Source organism: Homalodisca vitripennis, chromosome X, assembly GCF_021130785.1.
Source record: "Homalodisca vitripennis isolate AUS2020 chromosome X, UT_GWSS_2.1, whole genome shotgun sequence".
NCBI lineage: Eukaryota > Metazoa > Arthropoda > Insecta > Hemiptera > Cicadellidae > Homalodisca > Homalodisca vitripennis.
In genome coordinates, this window is record NC_060215.1 from 77,515,017 (window position 1) to 77,536,339 (window position 21,323).

Below are 21,323 nucleotides of genomic sequence, written 5' to 3' on the forward strand. Positions count from 1 at the left end.
TGTGCCTGTAGTGGTCCCAGTTCTACCAAACGAGTCCGCAGGAGGAGCCCTCGAGGCTTGAGTAATCATAATTTCTGCTATGCTTGGAACATGGTTGGACGACAGGTCATGGTGTCTGATCTTTCTTCTACATAGTCTTAGAGATAACGTCCCTTGGTATTTGGACGCCTGTTGTGCCATGACTGGTGCTTGGCATTTAGTTTCCGCCAAAACTAATGGTAGTCCCACAGCCATGCAGGGTGTCAAGCTCACCAGGGCGGAGAAGGGTGGATGGAGCACAGTAAACCGCAAACAGACATAACTCCAAACCACCAGCATGGACCAGACTAGAGAATAATAATAATAATACTTTATTTCCAAAATGTACATACGTAAGGTGCTAAAACACAACACACCCTCATACAGTACGATATTGTATGACAAAGCAATATCAAGTTAATTGTACATAGTGGATATCCACTTCTTTAGCATAATGCTGTGTAGAGGTGGTATTATAATGTGCAATGTGCCAGCAACTCCCAACAAAACCCCAAGAATACAACCATAGACATAAACCAAGCATACTAAATATACATTAATACCTTTTTAAACATTTTATCAGACTTTAAATCAAAATTTTAATCGACTCGAAACAGTATAAAACTTGCAAAAATAATTTAGATGAAAAACTGTGTTAGGCAAGAGGTGCGTATTTATACATAACTTATCCAGTGTTTTAAACTGACTAATTTAATGTTTCATCTGATTAAATTCCAGTTTTAACACAAGCCTGTTTTATCTAATTATTTTGCTTAGTTATAGTTGTGTATACACATTTTTGTAATTTTCTTCTTTTTGCCATCCTTCGATGATGTTATCCTAGGCGGTTATCTAGTTGCTTCATGGATACACCACTCATACCACTATATGATTTAAATATATTAATTTTTAGGCTTAAACCTAGGTTTTATCAAAATTTGAACTTTTGTATAGTTTATGTTGATTTTTCTACTTTTTTAAGTTCGCTTTAAGACTTTTAGAGATATACTGTATGTTGAATGTTATTGTCATGTTACATTAATACATTTTAAGTATAGACTGGTTTGATGTTTAAATTTTTGGACAGTAGAAGCTCAGTCTTTAAGAACTTCCATCTTAATAAAGTTTAAGCCTCCTGAATTCTGGAAGCTCTTGGTATCGGAATCTCTGTGCATCTTAAGCTTTTGGCTTATGGGAGTTTCTGATCTTTGGAATTTTGCATCCCCTAGAGGTAGCAGCCTGTGGAACACTATCAGCCTCTGGGAGTCCAATTCTATGTTAGTTTACAGCACCTAAATGCTTTTGTAAAATGGAAACTTCTAACCTCCGGGAATCCCTGGCTTCTTAGAGATCTAAAGTATTAAACTTCTCGACAACTGTAAAATATGTATACATTAAATATATCCATAAAAGTGGTGTTCAAATTTGTATTGTCAAAATACTGTACACTTTTTATTCAAATATATACTATTTTCATTAATATTAATTCTATAAAATGTCTTGCTATTTCCTCTGCTGTTTGGGAGCTGTGAGGTGGGGCTGCAGGTGCTGCAACTTCTAGGGATGTATTGGTTGCACTAATCTTCTTCTGTTTTCCGGGCACAATAGGAGCAACTGGAGTGGATGGTGCTACAGATGCAGCAGCTACTTTTGCATGGTGATGGTTGTGTCTGAGAGCCGTTAAAACATCCGTGCCTGCAAGCAGAAACATTAGTGGTTAGGAGAGAACACAACCAGGCCAGGGAACGGTCACAAAATGGCAGTCCCTGAATGCCGCTGCAGTGCCTCGCGGTATTAAACTGCTTGACAACTGGAAAATATGTATACATTAAATACATCCATAAAAGTAGTGTAAAAATTGTGTGGTCAGGAGACTGTACAAATTTTATTCAAATATGTACTATTTTAAAATATAATTAATCAATCTTAATTCTATAAAATGTCTATGATAATTCCAATTAAATCCATGCATCTACAAGAAGTCTAGGATTGTTTTACAGTACACGGTTTTTACTCTGTAGTTCCTCCCCTTTAGCTAAAAGTAACTTTCCATATTAAGTTTTCCCCATATAATGTTTATGCCGATTGTAATACAATCATGCATTCATAAGAGTTGGTAATGTGGACTCAGGTGTCCACTCAGAACCTACGCCCTCCAGAGAGATGGCCCTGGTGGACCATGATGGAAGGAGCGGCTTTACAACCGTAAAGTTCATTCGGCTAAGAGATTAGCCTGGAAGAAACTCTGCACCGACATCGACAGTGTGCAGGGCTCTGCAAGGCTTCAGAAACTATTAGCAATTATCTCATCTTGCTAATATATATATATATACAGGGTGTATATTATGTCTGGAAACACCCAAATATATCCTTTAATAATTTAAATATAAATTTGAAACCTCTTACAATCGTGATAGAGATTGGGCATCTACCTTTTTGGAACAATGTTTTGTTATGTCACACCAACGGGGGACGTCCTGCCGAGGGTATCGTGAATATTCTTAATGGAAGCCTATACCTTGTGATACATAATTTTAAAGGTAATAGCTTACTGAATTGAATGCCACAAACCGCATCTCAAGGGAAATTATTCTATCAGAAAATGGAGCATTTTTAGTATTGAAAATTTACGGATGTTCAACAATGTAATTTTAACATGGTTCTTGCCACAAAATGTGTTACACTAATTTTTTAGCATTTTTTTAAATGTTCAATTAAATAAAACAAAAAATTTCATTTTAAGCTGGTTCTATTAGCACAAATTTGCCAGTTTTTATTACAGTACAATTATGGAAATACTTATGTTATTGATTTCTTATTACAAATAAAAAAATAATGTATGCTGTTAGAAAAGTCTTACAACAAACGTTTTACCTGCATTTGGTGTCAAAGCAATTGTTTCGAACTGTGTTCCTTCTACGGTTTGACAATGAGCCAATCTTGTGTAAAATGATTCGACAGAGTTGCCTAACATTTCTTCAGTTATCAAAGCAATCTCCTCTATAATCCTGTTTCTTAGGTCTTCTTCCAAATTATGTAGGCTTTCTTTCTATAAACATTGGATTTTAAATGATCCCATAGGAAATAATCGATTGGTGACAAATCCGGAGATCTTGGAGGCCATTCGATTTCTCCTCTTCGGCCAATCCATTTATGAGGAAACCTTAAATCCAAATACTCTCTTACCTGTCTCCCATAATGGGGTGGAGCACCATCCTGCTGAAAACCATACATTATCAAAGTATTCTCCTGATGCAATTTGAATAGCTGGGATTATTTCATTTTGGAGCATATTGTAGTAAAGTTCGGCCATTTAAATTTCCATTGATGAAAAAGGGTCCAACAATTTTGTTACCTAAAATTCCACACCATACGTTCAGTTTTTTGTGGTTGCTGTGAATGGGACTTAGTAATCCAATGTGGGTTTTCACTAGCCCAGTAACGGCAATTGTGCCTGTTAACATTGCCATTTAGGAAAAAAGTTGCCTCATCAGAAAATAGTATGTTGGTCAGAAAATCTCTATTGTCATCACATTTGCGCATCACAAGTTCACAAAACTCAACTCTTCTGTTCGTAATCATCCTCACTTAACTGTTGGACTAAATGAAACTTTAAATGGTTTGTATTTATTAATTTTCAAAATCTTACTCACAGACATAGGGTGCATATCATGTTGCTGTGCAGCTTTTCTGAGCGATGTATGTGGGTCTTCAATAAATGTTTGCAAAACATCTAGTGCATGTTCTTCATCTGTTGCAGATTGTATCCTACCCGACTTTGGCCGATTACGTACACTCCCTGTCATTTCAAAACGCTCAATAGTTTTTGATATTGTTGAAACACTTATGGGATTCCTTTCTGGGAAAGTGTCATTAAACAAATTACAAACTTCCCGATAAGATCTTTGACGATCGCCATATCCTCGCATCATCAACAACAGAGTAATTCGTTCTCTTTCAGACAATTCTGAAAGAGAATTGTCTGAATGCCAAATAAAAATTGGCCATTCAGACAATTCATTTAATGCCAAATGCCATTAAAATGCCAAATAAAAACTGAACTACTGTAATTAGATAACTTGTTGACAGCAATGCTTCAGAGACACTGATTAACTCGACAGGAATGATATGACCTTTGTCCATTTGTAATTCCCAAGCTTAGACCTGTCTAGTGAAAGCTCCATGCTCAACAAAACTGAAACCTGTAGACCAGATGATTAATAACACAATAATGTTTCTCATAGGCTAGTGACCTTTGTCTCTTTAAACCTTCCTGCTGACTTGGAAAACACCAAGTACAGATTCATAAGTAATCAGAGAAAGTGACTCATAAGTTTTTATTCATTGTAATAAAAACTGGTAAAATTTGTACTAATCAAACCAGCTTAAAAATAAATTGTTTATTTTATTTTAATTGAACATTTAAAAAATGCTAAAAAATTAGTTGTAACACATTTTGTGGCAAGAAACCATGTTAAAATTACATTGTTGAACATCAGTAAATTTTTCAATACTAAAAATGCTCTATTTTCTGATAGAATAATTCCTTTGAGATGCGGTTTGTGGCATTCAATTCAGTAAAGCTATTACCTTTAAAATTATGTATCACAAGGTATAGGCTTCCATTAAGAATATTCACGATACCCTCGGCAGTGACGTCCCCCGTTGGTGTGTGACATAACAAAACATTGTTCCAAAAAGTAGATGCCCAATCTCTATCACGATTGTAAGAGGTTTTCAAATTTATATTTAAATTATTAAAGGATATATTTGGGTGTTTCCAGACATAATATACACCTGTATATAACTGAACCGGAGAGAGTTCTAAAAGTTATGGTGGGAACACACTTTCCGGACTGTATTGTTCATGACAAGGATCAACCATTTGGCAGTGAAGGGAGACGTACGGGGCGTGCCACTCATTTGCAATGGAGTTAGGCATATTGTGTAATAACCTTCAGAAGGATCAAGTGGCCAATTAAATCGTTTAGTCCCTATAAAGCTCCTGGGGGAGACGGGGTGAGACCGGTTTGCTTGCAGCGGGGGTTCGATATTCTCCTTCCCCTGCTGTGCAGACTGTTCAGGGCCTCCGTGGCCCTCAGGTACATTCCACTGTCCTAGAGAGTGTCCAAAGGAATGTTTATACCGAAGCAGGAGAGGGTTAGCCTGGATCGACTTAAGTCTTTCAGGCCGATTTATCCGTCCTCATTTCTTCTCAAAACCATGGAGAAGATGGTTGCTACATTGTTTGGACATTGAAGAAGCCTTAGACAATACGAGCACTCAGACGATTATCAATGCGGTCTTCAGACACGGTATTGATGGTCAAATATGTGACTGGATAAGGGCCTTACTCACAGACAGGGTGGTTGTTACCACTCTTATGGGAGCAAGTGTCAGTGCAAGAACTACAAGGGGCTGTCCCCAGAGTGGGGTCCTTTCTCCTCTTCTGTGGAACCTAGTTGTGGACGACTTGCTCATGTCTCTGAACAGTAGTGGTGTCTTTGCACAGGGGTACACAGATAACATTGTGAGTCTTGTGAGTAGCAAGTTCAACACAACAGTCATGGAACTGACCAATGCCGCTCTAAACATGGTGGGAAACTGGTGTGTTGGGGTGGGCCTTACTGTCAACCCCACCAAGGCTGCTGTGGCTGTGGTTGACTTTACCAGGATCCGTCAGTTGGAGGGTATTGGTCCCTTTCTCATCAGAGGCTCTTCCACTGAGTTGAAGTCCGAGGTTAAGTACCTGGGCGTGATCCTAAACAGGATCCTAAACTGGGACATCTAGAAAGGGGACAGCATCTAGAAATGGTCTTTAGTTCAATACAGACGCGTAATATGTGGGTCTTGGGGGCTTAAGCCGAGGCTTTTTTATTGGCTTTATATTTCCATAGTCAGACTTGCACTAATGTATGGGGCTGTTGTCTGGTGGCCAAAAACGGAGGCCAAGATGGTGGTGGCTCCTCTGGCTGGCATCATTGCTATCACTGGGGCTTTTCCTAGTGCGCCAGGTGCAGCTCTAGATTGTTGCTATGGCGGAGGTCCCAGCCATTATGGAATGTGCTTGTGAGAATCTTCGCCTGCGATATAGGAGTAAGAAGATCAATGTTTTTACAGATAGTCAGGCGCTACTGATGGTGCTGGCCTCTTGTGTGTTCAAATCCAAACCATTTTCTTAGCTGTCTTGTATTGCCATGTTTAGAGCGGTGTATGCTGCTATTTCAAATTGTTCTGGTTCTTTTTGACCCAGGAGGAGGACCGTATCACCAGCATACATCAGTGTATGGCTGTAGTTTTGCATGTAGCTAGTGAAGTCATTCATATATAAATAAACAAAATGGGCCCTAGAACAGATCCTTTTGGTGTGATTTTATCTGCTGTGTTAGTCCGTTGCTGGTGTGTTTATTTAAAAAATTTGTTTTTGTTCAGTTAGGTAACTTTTTATCTAGTCATTGTTACAATCACACATACAATCTGAAAATGCATAGCCAGATCAATCTTTTTGTTACACCCTGTGTATGTATACAGGTGTCTTAAAAGTCCCCCCCCCTCTACTATTAACTTTATTATTATGAATAAAAATGGAGTGATGTACTTTGGGGAGCGTTTATACAACCTACTGAGGATTTTTTTGATGTATCAAAATGTTTGAAATGTAAGTCAAAATTGTTAAATAGGAACCCCAAGCAAGTGACAACTCATTTAAAGGTATTATAAAAAGAAGAAGAACGATACACACTAGAAGTCTCTAATGTTACTCTATCAATTTTGGTGGCCAATTAAAGTTATTGTAAGGCAGATACAATATTCACTCACTAGTTATTTTGAGAACTGAGGACACAAATCATAAAATAAATTATTACAAGAATCAACAATCCTCAACAACCATGATTAACTAACATTTATTAGGTTTTTATTTATCTGACCGAAGGCCATTAGGAAGTCCTGGGAAAACCAATAGCTGGTTTTGCCATGTCATCTCTTTTTGTTTACCACTTAATCTGTGAGACACATTCAGACTACTTTGATACAGTAACTGGATTGAATGTGTCTAACTAACAAACTAAATAGTAAACAATGAGAGATGACATGGCAAAACCAGCTATTGGTAAAAGTTGGTCATATAAACATCCCACAAAGTAAATCACTCCATGTCTATTAATAAGAAAGTTAACAGGGGGGGGATGTGGGACTTTTAAGACACCCGGTATATATATAAATAAGATGATTTTAACAGTAAAAGATATTGTTTTTAATGGAAATAAACAACTTTTTATGATTAATTTCTAGACTAACCCACACACATATACAACTTCTGCCCACATGATAAATTTATTAAACCTGGAAATGTGGCCAATTAGCCCACCAACTCTTTCAAATCTAAACAACAACTGACACCAACAAATATTTTTAAATAAAAACTTTTTGGTTCAAGTATCCCCCATTTACTTACTAGTTTGCCATGTCCAAGAATTCTTCTAGTATTTTTTACTCGAAACTTCTTGACTGAAACAACCATTAACCAGGCATAATTATAAAAAATATTTTTTAAGAAGCAAAATAAACATTTATATTCATAATGCATGTTTTTTACCTTATTTCAAATAACTTTATTAAATGTGCCAAGTGGAGTTTATATTAAACCATGACTTAAATAGTGGTAATAACAGTTTAAATATACTAGTTCAAAATACGTTGAAAGTTTGCTGTTGACAACAATAAAATCATTACACTGTAATTGATTGTTACAATTAAAACCTTGGTAGTACCCTTAACTAAATTTTATCTGAAACTTACATAAATAAACTCTCTCTCTCTCCCTCTCTCTTTATAACAACCTACGTAGTTATAGCAACTAATTACCTAAAGACTAAAAATGGGTGCATAATTTAGTAATAAAACTCATTTAATACACATACAGTATTTTATTAGGACAAATCGTGTATGGTTATGGTATAATGAATTTGAATACAGTACTAAATTGAAACTTATAGATTGAGTATGAGTTAAATTAAGATGTGAAATCAAACAAAAACTGGACGTTCAGTAATGATATTTTTTTTTTGTTCTCTTAGGACAAGAAGTTTATAAGCTGCATGTAGTCCTGTAAGAACATTTGCGCTGCTTCCGGAATAACAGGATATTCAGGATGGGTAAGGTAGGGAGTAGGGGCCACCTCCTATCGAGATACAGAGGAAAAATTAGGGCACTACACCTCAAAGTCATGTCTCCCCGGTAGAACCAGCCTCTCCAGTCAAAGCAGGCAGGGGGTGGAATACCCTTGTTGATGTTAGCAAGAACCTCCGATAGTTAGGGAACATACCCCACCAACTCCAACAGTCATCTCCCACAGTACACTAGACCTATTGAATAACCCATGAACCCCAAAATCTCAACATTTGCAGTTAGTGATGTGCTGCTCCTGGACATCCATAACGTTGCCCAGATTTAAGTGACAGATCGGTTTTTGCTGTGCCCAGTGGTGGGTTCAACTGGAAGGTATAAACCAGCCAGAAGTGATCCCTGCTGGGTTAAAAATGATATTATTGCTGAGTCCAATATTAATTGCAAGGACATGAATTCAGTAAATGTCTTTTGTCACAGTAAAGAGAGTCTATTGGATGACGCATATTTTTGCCATTGTATCATAAACATGACATCAGCAGGTGTAGCAGTAGCCTGTTACTCTAGGTGTTGTAGTGCAAGGTAAAGCGCTGCTGCATCTTCTGCGTTTAGTGTGTGGCACCAACTGCCCTTTACCACACTGGTTCTCGAGAGTAACGGTGGTATGCTTTCGCTTACTCGCCATAACAATCAGCACTCTACTACGCAAATAATCGCAACAGTAGAATCGATGTTTGCACTGAGACAACAGATGACACACTGCCGACCATTACAGACTACAGTGCAATGTGCAGCTGCTATGAGTCAGTATGTGTATTTGTGGTGCGCCGAAAGAGGGAGAGTACAATGTGGTCTGTAGCGCGTGGACATGTCCAATGTACACTATAAAAGTGAAGTACAGTGTACTGAAATTTACTAATTGTACTTGGTATTCGCAGTCAGAAAACGTGTTTTAATACAAAATGTTGATAATTTTAGGAAAAAATATACCCCTTCTCATGTTTAAAACCATGTTGTAAACTATTTAAAGAATGATTAAGGGGCCAAAATATCAAGTTTTTAGTTGATTTTCCCACAAGAGTGGCCGAAAACTCGGAAACTGCCATTGACAATTTCTTGGTAAAAAACATAGACTTAAGTATTATTAAAATAGAAGGCCTGATAACTTGTCTATCTGATAATGATGGACAATTGCTAGAAATAAAAGTGAAAAATACATTAAATGAAAGGAGGTTGCTTGTAAAACAAGAAATAAGAAAGTTGTCACCGGAAAATCTAAAATATTTTTCACAGTTGTTATCAGGGGAAACATGGAAATATGTATATTTGGCTTCAGTGGAAACTAAGTATGATAAGTTTTATAACTCATTAAGTTTCTATTTTGACCAGGCATTTCCAAAATTATTAATAATAAAAAAAATCAATGGGTTACAGAAGAACTAAAATATAAGCAAGCAAATCTCATTCAACTAACTAAAGAGTAACAAAAAACAACAATTTAAAATTAAAAATCAAATTAAATCCAGCAAAAAAAGATTACAAGCTTGAATTGATCCAATCTAAATCATGTTACTTTCAAAAGCAAATCAACAAATCAGCTAATATCCAAAAAAACCGTATGGAAATTAATAAACTCAGAAGTAGAGTTGAAAGAGAGGGAAACTCTTGACAACATTACATTAAGGGAGTGAACTCAAATTGTATCTGATCCCAAATTGATAGCAAACGTTTTCAATGACTATTTTGTTAACTTAGTGAAAGATTTAGGTGCAAATAGTGACAATCAACTTGTGAATTTTGATATTGAATGTAATTATAATGATGCTCACATTATGAAACCAACTTTTAGATTAAGACCAATATATAAAAGAGAGGTGGAACAAATAATAGATTCTTTCAAAAACAAAATGTCTAGTGGACACGATGAGATACCGGTCACAGTAATTAAGGCTGTAAAAACAAACATAAGTGCAATTTTGGCACATCTAATTAATTCCTCTTTTGTTTCTGGTATTTTTCCAATAAAATTAAAACAAGCAAAAATAATAGCAATACATAAAAAGACGATAAAAAGGACGTATGTAATTATCGACCGATATCTGTCCTACCAACAATATCTAAAATATATGAAAAAGCAGTATATTTACAATTAACAGAATTTTTAGAAACATTTAATTTATTTGATAAAGGCCAACATGGATTTAGATCCGGTAGGTCAGTTGTGAGTGCTGCTGTGTCATTTATCGAAACAATTATAGAGTCAGTTGATAAAGGAAAACATACGATTGGGGTCTTCATGGATATCTCAAAAGCTTTTGATAGTGTTAAACACTCTAAGCTCATAGAAAAATTAAAAACCTTAGGAGTAGCAAACAGCCCTCTTAAATGGTTTCGGTCTTACCTCTCTGACAGATCTCAATATGTAGAGATAACACACTTATCAAAACAGAACAAAATTATTAAAGCCTCTTCTCATTGTAATGCTCTAAGGTTTGGTGTACCCCAAGGGTCTATTTTAGGACCACTACTGTTCCTGTGTTACCTGGGTGGCATAGATAAGGTTTTGGCACATGAGCCAAATAGTGAACTGTGCCTACATGCCGATGATGCAAATCTAGCTAAGTCATCAAGATCTCTAGAAGAATTAGAAATTCATACTTTTATTGAATTAGAAAATATTGGCAATTATTTAAAAAAAAACCACAATTTAATATTAAATTAAAAAAAGACAAACTTTGTAAAATTCAAAACACCGCAAAATAGAACGTTGAAGGTACCTACAATAGTCTGTGATTCATTCGAAATTGAAAAGAAAAACAGCACAAATTTTTTAGGTTTAACAATAGATCCATCATCTGAATTGGGATGAACACATTCATAAGCTTTTAATTAAAATAAATTCTGGTGTCTATGCATTACGGAGAATGAGTCAGACTCAGAGTAGGAAGGACGTATACAACCGCGTGTGCTGTCTGTGTTATCTCTACTACTAGCGTGCGTTGTTTGTTCCTGTCATGGACTGATCGTGTTCTACTATTACTGTATTAGTGGCAAATTTATATTATTTATTTGGCGCGTTTTATATTGAATTCTCCTGTTATTTTCAAAAGACAGTTATTTCGAACTCTGTACATTTAAAGCAATATTTAGTTTCTCATCGGCGAATTGGATCTTTTCTTTTAGTTATTATATTTATACATTACGTGCAAAATGTCTGACTGTAATATTTGCTTAAAATCACTCCGTAATGTTAAAGCGAAGGTTTCTTGTGTTGATTGCAAAAATGGTTATCATGGTAAATGTGTTAATCTGAGCCCCGAGGACATTAATTATTTAACTGAACAGGGCGATGTGTGGCGTTGTGACCCTTGCTCCAAGACACGACGTAAAAGTATGGTTCTCGAGACAAAAAGTAACGTTTCCTTTGACGATATTTTTAATCTCGTCACGGAACTTCGGAATGACTTTAAGAAAGTGGAAGCGAATCTTGGAGCCTCATTGAATTCCTGTCATGAAGAACTCGCAGAGACAAAAGCAATGGTCAGCAAGCAGAGGGAGGAGTTGGCTGCGTGGATGGAGACTGTGGAGAATTTGAGACAAGAGAATTCTACTCTGCGTAAGCAGGTGGTAGACTTGGAGTCACGACTGGAGGATATTGAACAATATTCTCGTCTTAACACACTAGAGATCCACGGCATTCCGATTCAGAAAGGTGAGAATGTTGTCACTCTGGTCAAGGCTGTGGGACGGGCACTTGACTACCCGGTTGACGACACGATGGTCGACGCTTGTCATCGACTTCGCGCCAGAGATGGAACGGGGAAGCCTCCTGGGATAGTCGTCAAGATGGTCCGGAGGCTGGACGCCGAGGCGCTGCTACAAAAACGACGAGTCAAGCGCAACCTCAACACCCACGACATCGGTTTGACATCGGCACCGGCGGAAGTTGTGTATGTGAATGAGTGCCTCTCTCCAGCCAGGCGTAGACTTCTTCACGCGGCTCGACAAGTAAAAAAGGAAAAGGGATACACTTATCTTTGGATAAGGGGCGGAAAGATTCTTCTGAAAAAGGACCAAGGGGCGAAGGTAAAGGTTGTCTTGTCAACGGCGGACTTAAACAATTTGTAAGTGTATCTGTTTATTTTATCTAGAGGTTTTATTTTTCATTCATTCAAATTCAGGATAAGATATTTTTATTTGTATTTCCCTTTTGACAGCTATAAATAAATTTTAGTAGTGACTTAAAAATGCAGTATTATTTAGTTTTTTATTTAAATAAAATAGTATTTAATTTATATGATTATAATTCTGGTTCTTTTATTAATACGTAATTTACAGCTTGTTATACCTATGTTCAGTTGTTTGTTATACCTAATAAATTCTAAAATCACAACCTTTTTTGGTGTAATATTAAACAGTGGGAGATTGTACACAACTACACTACATTACATTTTACAATACTTTATCTAATTTTAAAATTTCAATTAATGGTTTATGCATCTTTTTAATACTTATTTACATACTTAATTCATATAAAGACATTTATCTATTCAATTTGCATTAAATATTGGTGTATGTCACAACTGTGTTATTTTTACTTATATTAATTACTAGAAATTTGTCTTATATAACGATTAATATACAAATGTTTCGGTATAATACTTCGAAGTCAATGTCTAGTTTCTAAAGGGTCATTTTATAGTTTATTTTTCCATTATTGTCAATATTTTTCCTTTAGAAATTTGTAAAACAACCATCATTATGAAATATTCATTTAATTTTTGTATATTTCATCCAAGTTATTTTCTAAATATTTTGTTGCCTAAAGTTTTGATTTTATTTAATAAGAGCTATAATTGTTTTGCAACTTACAATTGGTTGGAATTGTTGTCTGATGTCGGTATGCATGTCCATAGAAAATTTTACTAATCTTGGAATTTCGTATCTTGGAACTATGTAAAGTCGTCAAACGGAATATGCATTTTTATTTATATTTTCTGTGATTTTTGATGGCCACTAATAACAATCTCAGATGTTTCTTGGAAAATAACGGCTTAGTATTTTTTAATCAAAATATACGAAGTATGCGGCAAAATTTTGAATTTTTAGTGGGTGAATTGCATAATCTTAACTTTTTTCCTGATTTCATTGTGCTTACTGAAGTTTGGATTACTAGTAACGAAATTAATTTGTATAAAATTGATGGTTACAAAACTTTCAGTCATTGTAACGAAGATTATCGATCCGGTGGAGTCGTGGTGTACGCTCGGTCCTGTTATCAGTGCAGTGTAGACATGCTGACAGACGTGCGGTCAGCTGACTGTCTCCAACTCACTTGCCACACGGATAGCGTGGACTTTGTCCTCCTAGCGGTGTACAGGTTACATAGCATCCCGATAGCACAATTCCTCATTGATATCGAGCACCTGATAGCACGCTGTGTTGGAAAAAACTTGATTGTTACAGGTGACATAAACTGTAATATTTTGGCGGATGATGTCACAGCTGACGCGTATCTAGGCTTAATGGCCAGCTATGGGCTAAGTTCCCTTATATACGAGCCGACAAGAATAGTAGGCGAAAGTAAAACCTGCATTGATCACTGTTTTGTTAGATTTAATAAAATTATGCATAACGTTAAACACGATGCTTCAATATTACATCTTGATTACAGATTACAGATCATTCAATGGTTGTTTTAAGAATAAATACTGAAACCAAAAAAGTAAATAAAATGTGCGACGATGCAATTGTTTTAAAGATCGATTATAGTAAATTGGAATTGGAATTGGACAGTATACAATGGGCACATGTCTGTAATGAGAATTCAGTCTCAGATGCATTTAATTTGTTTATTAATATATTGCAAAATTCTGTACATAAATGCAAAGAGAAAACTACAATTAAAAGGAGCTTATGTAAACAAACACCTTGGATAACTGATTATTTATGTAGAGGAGTTGAAAGAAGGAAAAAGATTTATAGGCTAATGATTTCTAGACCTTATGATTATAAATTGAAGGAATACTAAATATCATTTAGAAATAGGCTGAAAGTTAATATGAGAAATGCTAAAGAAAATTATTATTTGAAGAAATTTGAGGATTGTGCTGGGAATTCACAAGAACAATGGAGAATAGTTAATGATTTGATTGGAGAAAATCGAGATAAAAATGAAATTAATAAAATAGAAAAGGATAACTCACACATAATTACTGATGAAAAGGAGATTGCATCAGAATTTAACTCTTTCTTTGTAAATGCACCGAAAACCATTAAAAACACGATTATTAATACTCAAAATCAAGTTATTTTTAATCAACTATTTCCAGGTAAAATTGTACCAAATTCTTTATTTTTTACTGCGACAACTGAATTTGAAGTTTTAAAAACCATAAAATCTTTAAAAAACAATAAATCATCAGGAAACGATAACATTAGCAGTTACATTTTAAAGAGATTCCATAAACATATAGTACCAGTTCTGACAGATTTATTCAATCGAAGCATGTTAGAAGGTGAATTTCCATCTTGCCTAAAAGTATCAGTTGTAATTCCACTGTTTAAACGTGGAAGTAGAGAAAAAAGTAATTGCTATAGACCTATCTCTTTGCTTTCTGTGTTCGCTAAAGTCTTTGAAAAAATAATAAAAAAAAGATTGATTGATTTCTTTAAAATGTGTGTCTATCTAAGCACAAAACAGTTTGGTTTTAGAGAAAGAATGAGTACAGAAGATGCTTTGTTGGCTTTTTTTGAGAATATCTATGATGGTATCAATGATGGCAAAAAATGTGCAGCTTTATATATTGATATAACGAAGGCTTTCGATACAGTTGATCATAAGATATTATTAGATAAGTTATGGTTAGCGGGTGTGAGAGGTCTACCCCACAAATGGTTTGAAAGTTATTTAAAAGATAGAAAGCAGTGTGTGAGAATAGGGAAAGTATACAGTGATTTTGAAACAGTTGAATGCGGTGTGCCTCAAGGTTCAGTTCTAGGTCCAATTCTTTTCCTTGTGTACATAAACGACCTATGTAATGGAGAATTAAATGGTAAATTGACAGCTTTTGCAGATGATACAGCACTGACGTATTCTGATTACAATTTGGAAGCTATTAGTAGACAAATGAATGATGATTTGAAAGTTTTAAATTTTTGGTTTAATAAAAATGCAATGCTCCTAAGTGACAAAACAAAATTCATGATATTTAACTTACGAGGTACAAGTAATTTTGAATATGATGTATACTACCATCATTTTACGTGCTCTGCAGGTAACGTTTGTAATTGTAAAAAGATTGAAAAAGTGGACAGATACAAATACCTTGGACTTACCATTGACTCAAATCTATCTTGGAAAGGTCATGTAAATTCACTGAAAAAAGAGTTTTATAGAAGTTTGAGAAGTTTTTATATGTTGCGTGATGTATGTCCTCCAAGCTTGCTGCTGAATGTTTACCACGCTTTAATACACTCCAGACTAAGTTATGGGCTTGTATGCTGGGGAGGTACGTATATATCAACGCTTTATCCTCTCATTACATTTCAAAAATCCTTTATCCGTATTATTACCAAATCAAATAAAACCAATCATTCCTGGCCACTATTTTTAAATTTAAAAATACTCCCTTTGCGAAATCTTTACATATATAAGGTATTAAAACTATTTTTCATAAGAAGCTCAAACCCGGCCCTCACACGTAATATTAGATATAATTTCAGAAGTTTGCTTGTTCCGGTTCCAAAGCCTAATCTAACTGTTTTCAAACATTTTTTTACATTTAATGCTCCAAGATTGTTTAATCTTATTTCCTTTAAATTAGATCATTTAGCACCATTAAATAGTTTTTTAAAAAGTTTAAAAATGTTTTTATTTTCATTGGATAATTGTGAGTGCCTTCTGAAAATTGTTGAATGAAGTAATAAATAATGTGTACATTTTAGTTCGTTTTATCATCTTTTATAATTCCAATTAGTCTTTTAATTTTTACGTCCATGACTTGTTTTTATAGATTTTGTATGGTTTTCTTGTTAATATATTATTATGTAGCGGTTTCATTCCTTCTTTGAGTATAGTTTTATTATGTTATTTTAATCTGATGTGCACTTAGGTGCACTTCGGGCCACCTAAGTGAACCTAGTTCAGATCCCTCTGCAATTCAATATGTAGACTTCACAGTGGTTCACTGGAATGTTCAGGGTGTCCTTCATAAGATAGATGAAATTAGTCTTCTCTCTAACAAATTTGGCTGTCATGTGGTCTGCATATGTGAACATTGGGAGCATCGAGACAATCTTGCAGAATTGGTCATTCCTGGGTTCGTATTGGCAAGTGCGTATCATCGGCCTTCAGCTAAACGAGGCGGCACAGCAGTTTTTCTCAAATCTGATTTGAAGTTTAAAGAATTGTCTTTTCTTGTAAATCTCTCCGTACCTTCTGTGTGTGAAGTAGCGGCGGTTTATATTGAGAATTTAAATGTTATTTGTTTAGAAATTTATAGAGTTCCTGTATATGAAAATTTTGATATTTTTATTGAAAACTTGCATAATGTGTTAAATATTTTATCTGATAAAAATAAAACTGGTGCCTCGATTATTTTATGTAATGATTTTAATGTAGATATTTTAAGTGACAGCTTGCATAATAGGGTTTTAAACAACTTGTTTTTGAGTTTTAACTTGAGGAATACTGTGTATGATATTACTAGACCTAGCCTATATGGTTATTCTGTTGGTACATGTATTGACAACATAGCTGTATCTGTGCATCCTGATAGAATTTGTTCTGCTTTTGTGCAACCAATGGCAATGTCTGACCACCATAGCGTGGTTTTTAAAGGTAAATTGGATCCATGTCAAAATGATGTCTCAATTGGTAACAAAAATTTTAAAAGTAGGCCTAATTTTAAGATATCCAGATCAATTGATAATGTCACTAGTGCATATTTTGGGTTCCTGCTAAGCAGGGTTAACTGGTTGGTATTGTATACGTTAGGCTCAGTTAATGATAAGATTGAATTGTTTTTAGCTAAGTTTTTAGAAATTGTTGATATAGCCTGCCCTATTAAATACAGTAGGGTTGTTAAAAATAAGCTTAAAAAGCCAAACTGGTATAATGAGCAGCTTAGATTAGTGAAAGAGCAATGTTTGTTTATGTATGAATTGTTTAAAAATACTGGTCAGGTTTGTTTTAAGGATTCATACAGAGTTCTGAAATCAAGGTATAAATGCAATGTAAGGCAAGCCAAGCGAGCTCATTATGGTAATAAAGTTAAGAATGCTATAGATAAACCTAAAGCAATCTGGTCAATTGTAAAAGAAACCTTAGGTGCTAATGAATGTTCCTCTGTTAATAAGGTTGATGTAAATTTAACTAGTAGTGGTTTTAATAATTTTTTCGTAAGTAAAGTTGAGTCTATTGTCCAAGAAGTGCCTCAGCAAATACATGATATGTCATACTATCTTGATAAGTTAAGATTAACAAGTGTCATTAAAGGTAATAATGTAAATTCAACTTTTTCATTTGGCTGTGTTAGTGTTGAACAGGTTCATAAAGCTATTTTATCTTTGAGTAATAGTTCATGTTTAGATGTATACAATCTCAACTCTCATGTTTTAAAATTGGCATCACCATTTATTGCTGAAATTTTGTCATACTTGCTTAATATCTGTATTGAAGGGTGTATTGTCCCACAATGTCTTAAGTTAGTGAAGGTTGTTCCCTTGCATAAGAAGGGCTCAACAGGTGACTATGTTAATTATCGTCCCGTGTCAATAGTACCTGTTGTATCTAAGGTTTTTGAAGTTCTTTTAAATAACCAAGTAATTAAGTATTTTGAACATAATAATCTTTTTTCCAATAGTCAGTATGGCTTTAGACCAGGGAAGAGTACCAGTATGGCGTTAGTCGATTATGTGAAGGAGTGTACAATTAATGTAGACGCAAGAAAATTTGTGGTTGGTAGTTTTTACGATATGTCGAAGGCCTTTGACACTATTGATCATGTGATACTTTTAAATAAACTCAAATTTTATGGATTTGATGAAAAGTCTGTTAAACTTGTTCATTCATATTTATCTGATAGGTTTCAATCAGTGTTTTATAATGGTTGCTTCTCTCAATACTTGGAAGTAATTACAGGTGTGCCACAAGGGTCAATATTAGGACCAACTATGTTTATTGTTTATATTAATGACTTGCCCTCTGCCCTTAATAATGTTTGTGTATCATCTTTTATGTATGCGGATGACTTAGCAATACAAATTAGTTGTTCAAATATAAATCTAGTAAATCAAATAATGTCTCATTTTAACTCTGTAGCTGAGGATTGGACTGCGGCCAATGGTTTATGTCTAAATAAAGATAAAACTCAATGTATTAAATTTAGTTTGAGTAACTCTATTGATGTCAATGATGTTAAGTTTTTGGGTGTGTTGTTGCAGTCAAATATTAAATGGGAGGCTCATATTGTAAATGTCTGTAATAAGATTTCTAAAGGTACCTTTATGATTAGAAGACTGAAACAATATGTAACTCTAGATGTATTATTGTCAGTATATTATGCATAAATACAAAGTCATTTATCTTATGGAATCATTGTTTGGGGCTGTGATAGTAATATAAAAAAACTTTTAATCTTGCAAAAGAGAGTTTTAAGAATTTTGTGCAATGCTAGCTGTAGGACTCACTGTAAGCCTTTATTTAAAGATTTAGGTATTCTGAATGTTACATCATTGTATATACTACAGTTATTATTGTATGTTAGGATAAATTTAAATGTTTTACCTACAAATAGTTCAATTCATGATCATGATACTAGACAAAGAAACTTGCTTAGAATCAGGCAATGCAATTACCAAGCAACCATTAAATCAACCTTAAAAATGGGGATTAAAATTTATAATATGTTACCTAGGGAAATTAAATGCTTAGATGACAATAAATTTAAAATTAAGCTTAAGTCATTGTTGATTGAATTAAGTATCTATGATGTAAAAGAGTTCATTTTATATTGTACTAATTATTAAATACATTTATTAGTATCACTGTTTAAATATTGACGATGTCATACATGTATACAATGTGTTTATGGCAATAAAGAATTTGACTTTGACTTTGACATCCTCCATCGGGCTTTTGCCTATTGGATGCTCTATTTTATTTCACAATTATCGAGCTTGTATTTTTTAAGTTCTTTTGATTGTTAAGTTTACTTTTAGTTTGTTTGAAGATTATATTATTATTTGATTATTTTTAAGTTTGTAAATATTTCAAGATCAATGGTTTTATATTCTTTGTTGCTTTTGTTTTGTATAAATATATTGTAAAGTTTGTAAATACTGTGAAATAAAATCTTTTTGAAATGAAATGAAAATGAGTTACTACAGTGACCTAAAAACTTTGAAAAATTTATATTTCGCTTATGTTCATTCTCATATCTCTTTTTGCATAGCCCTTTATGGTTCAACTAAACAAATAAATATGGAAAATATATAAAACAACAAAAAAAGGCAATACGGATAATGCTGAAGCTAAAATATAATGATTCAGCTAAAGAACATTTTAAACATTTAAAAATTTTTACTGTTTATGGACAATATATTTTTGAATCAATCCTTCTAGTAAAAAATCAACAATTAAATTTAAAGTCTAAGACACCCAGTCACCATTACAACACTATAGCAAAAAACGAGATTATTCCGAACCATAAGTTGAAGTTTTTTGGAAAAAAACCTACATACATGGGGAACAAATTTTTAAAATACATCCCACAAAACATAAAAACTGAAAGTGGCCCTAAGTTCAAAAAAAATCTAAAAGAGTACCTGATCAACAAAGCCCTCTATTCCATTGAGGAACTATCTACCTCTCTTTATAGTTTCCAAGATGCTTGCAATTAAGTACTAGCTGTACTTAACATTGTAAATATTATTTAGGTAATATCTAGAACTTTGACACTATTCATTGTATCACATGTGCATAAAAATGAATAAAGAATTTTGAATTTGAATTTGAAATTTGTTTTAGCATCACTTACATTAACACAAATATGTTGAAAATGATATTCACATTCATAAACAAATTTGTAGTTCCACATACCATTTCCTGGTCCATATGATGATTGGAGAGTAATTCGTCAAATGGTCTACTCTGTCCGGGTACATCTATGTCTGAGGTTAAATTGAAGAGCTGCAAAATCATTAATTCATTGATTTTCATTTAGTGTCAGTGGAATCTAATCACTCAACTAGGTATTAATTTTAAAACATAATTTTTGTGATTGTATTAGCGGTAATTCAGTGTATACAGAAGTTGATATTTACGTATTTTAGCATTACTAACATTAACACAAATATGTTGAAAACGATATTCACATTCACAAACAAATTTGTAATTTCACATACCATTTCCCTGTCCATATGATGATTGGAGAGTAATTCGTCAAACGGTTTACTCCGTCCGGGAACGGCTCTTTTTGACGTCAACTTGTGGTACTGCAAAATCATTAATACATTGATTTTCATTTTGTGTCAATGGAATGTAATCACTCAACTAGGTATTAGTTTTGAGATTTGTTCCTTAAAGCAGTCTTACAGTGCTAAGGGACTTCTTGCCCTTCATGTAACGGTAAAGGTGAAGCAATACAAACAAGATTTCTAAAGCTGCTGTAGGATTGGTTCACATTAACAGTATTTTATTTTGTACTTTAAAATAAATTATTAATGTATTTTTATATTATATTAATGTTATTAACATTTTATTATAATAATAGGTAATTTTAAATTAAGGTATGTGATATACAGTTTATAGGATGATGTGTAGTTGTTTTTATAATATTAATTTTAGGATTTTACTGTTAATGACTGGAATACTTTTTATAAGTGATAATTGAAAAGCGCACGGCAATAAAGGCATTATTATTGCTCTACTAAGGCGTAGACAAGCCAGGCGCTGAACACCATAGCGACCCCAGACTCACTGCCTTTTGCTCCATTTTCGACCACTGGAAGAGACAGCCGTAGGCAATAATTGGTCAAGTGATGATCTTGTAAAGATAAACAACCATCTTAGGCCACACACCCCACGTTTTATTTACTACAAAACTGTCTGCTGATATGAAGACAGTGATAACTGTAGATGTAGTAGTGACTTCAATTGCAGTTCCAAATTAACT

At 34.2% G+C, this 21,323-nt stretch overlaps 1 long non-coding RNA gene across 1 annotated transcript; it reads right to left on the reverse strand.

The window, feature by feature from the left end:
* Window positions 1–1,069: 1,069 nt before the first annotated feature.
* On the reverse strand, window positions 1,070–20,644 carry LOC124369237. Its single transcript, XR_006923054.1, has 4 exons — window positions 20,554–20,644; window positions 20,249–20,338; window positions 7,475–7,527; window positions 1,070–1,713 (listed from the first exon to the last, which is right to left on the reverse strand). It is a non-coding gene; the product is annotated as an uncharacterized LOC124369237 (long non-coding RNA).
* Window positions 20,645–21,323: the final 679 nt, after the last annotated feature.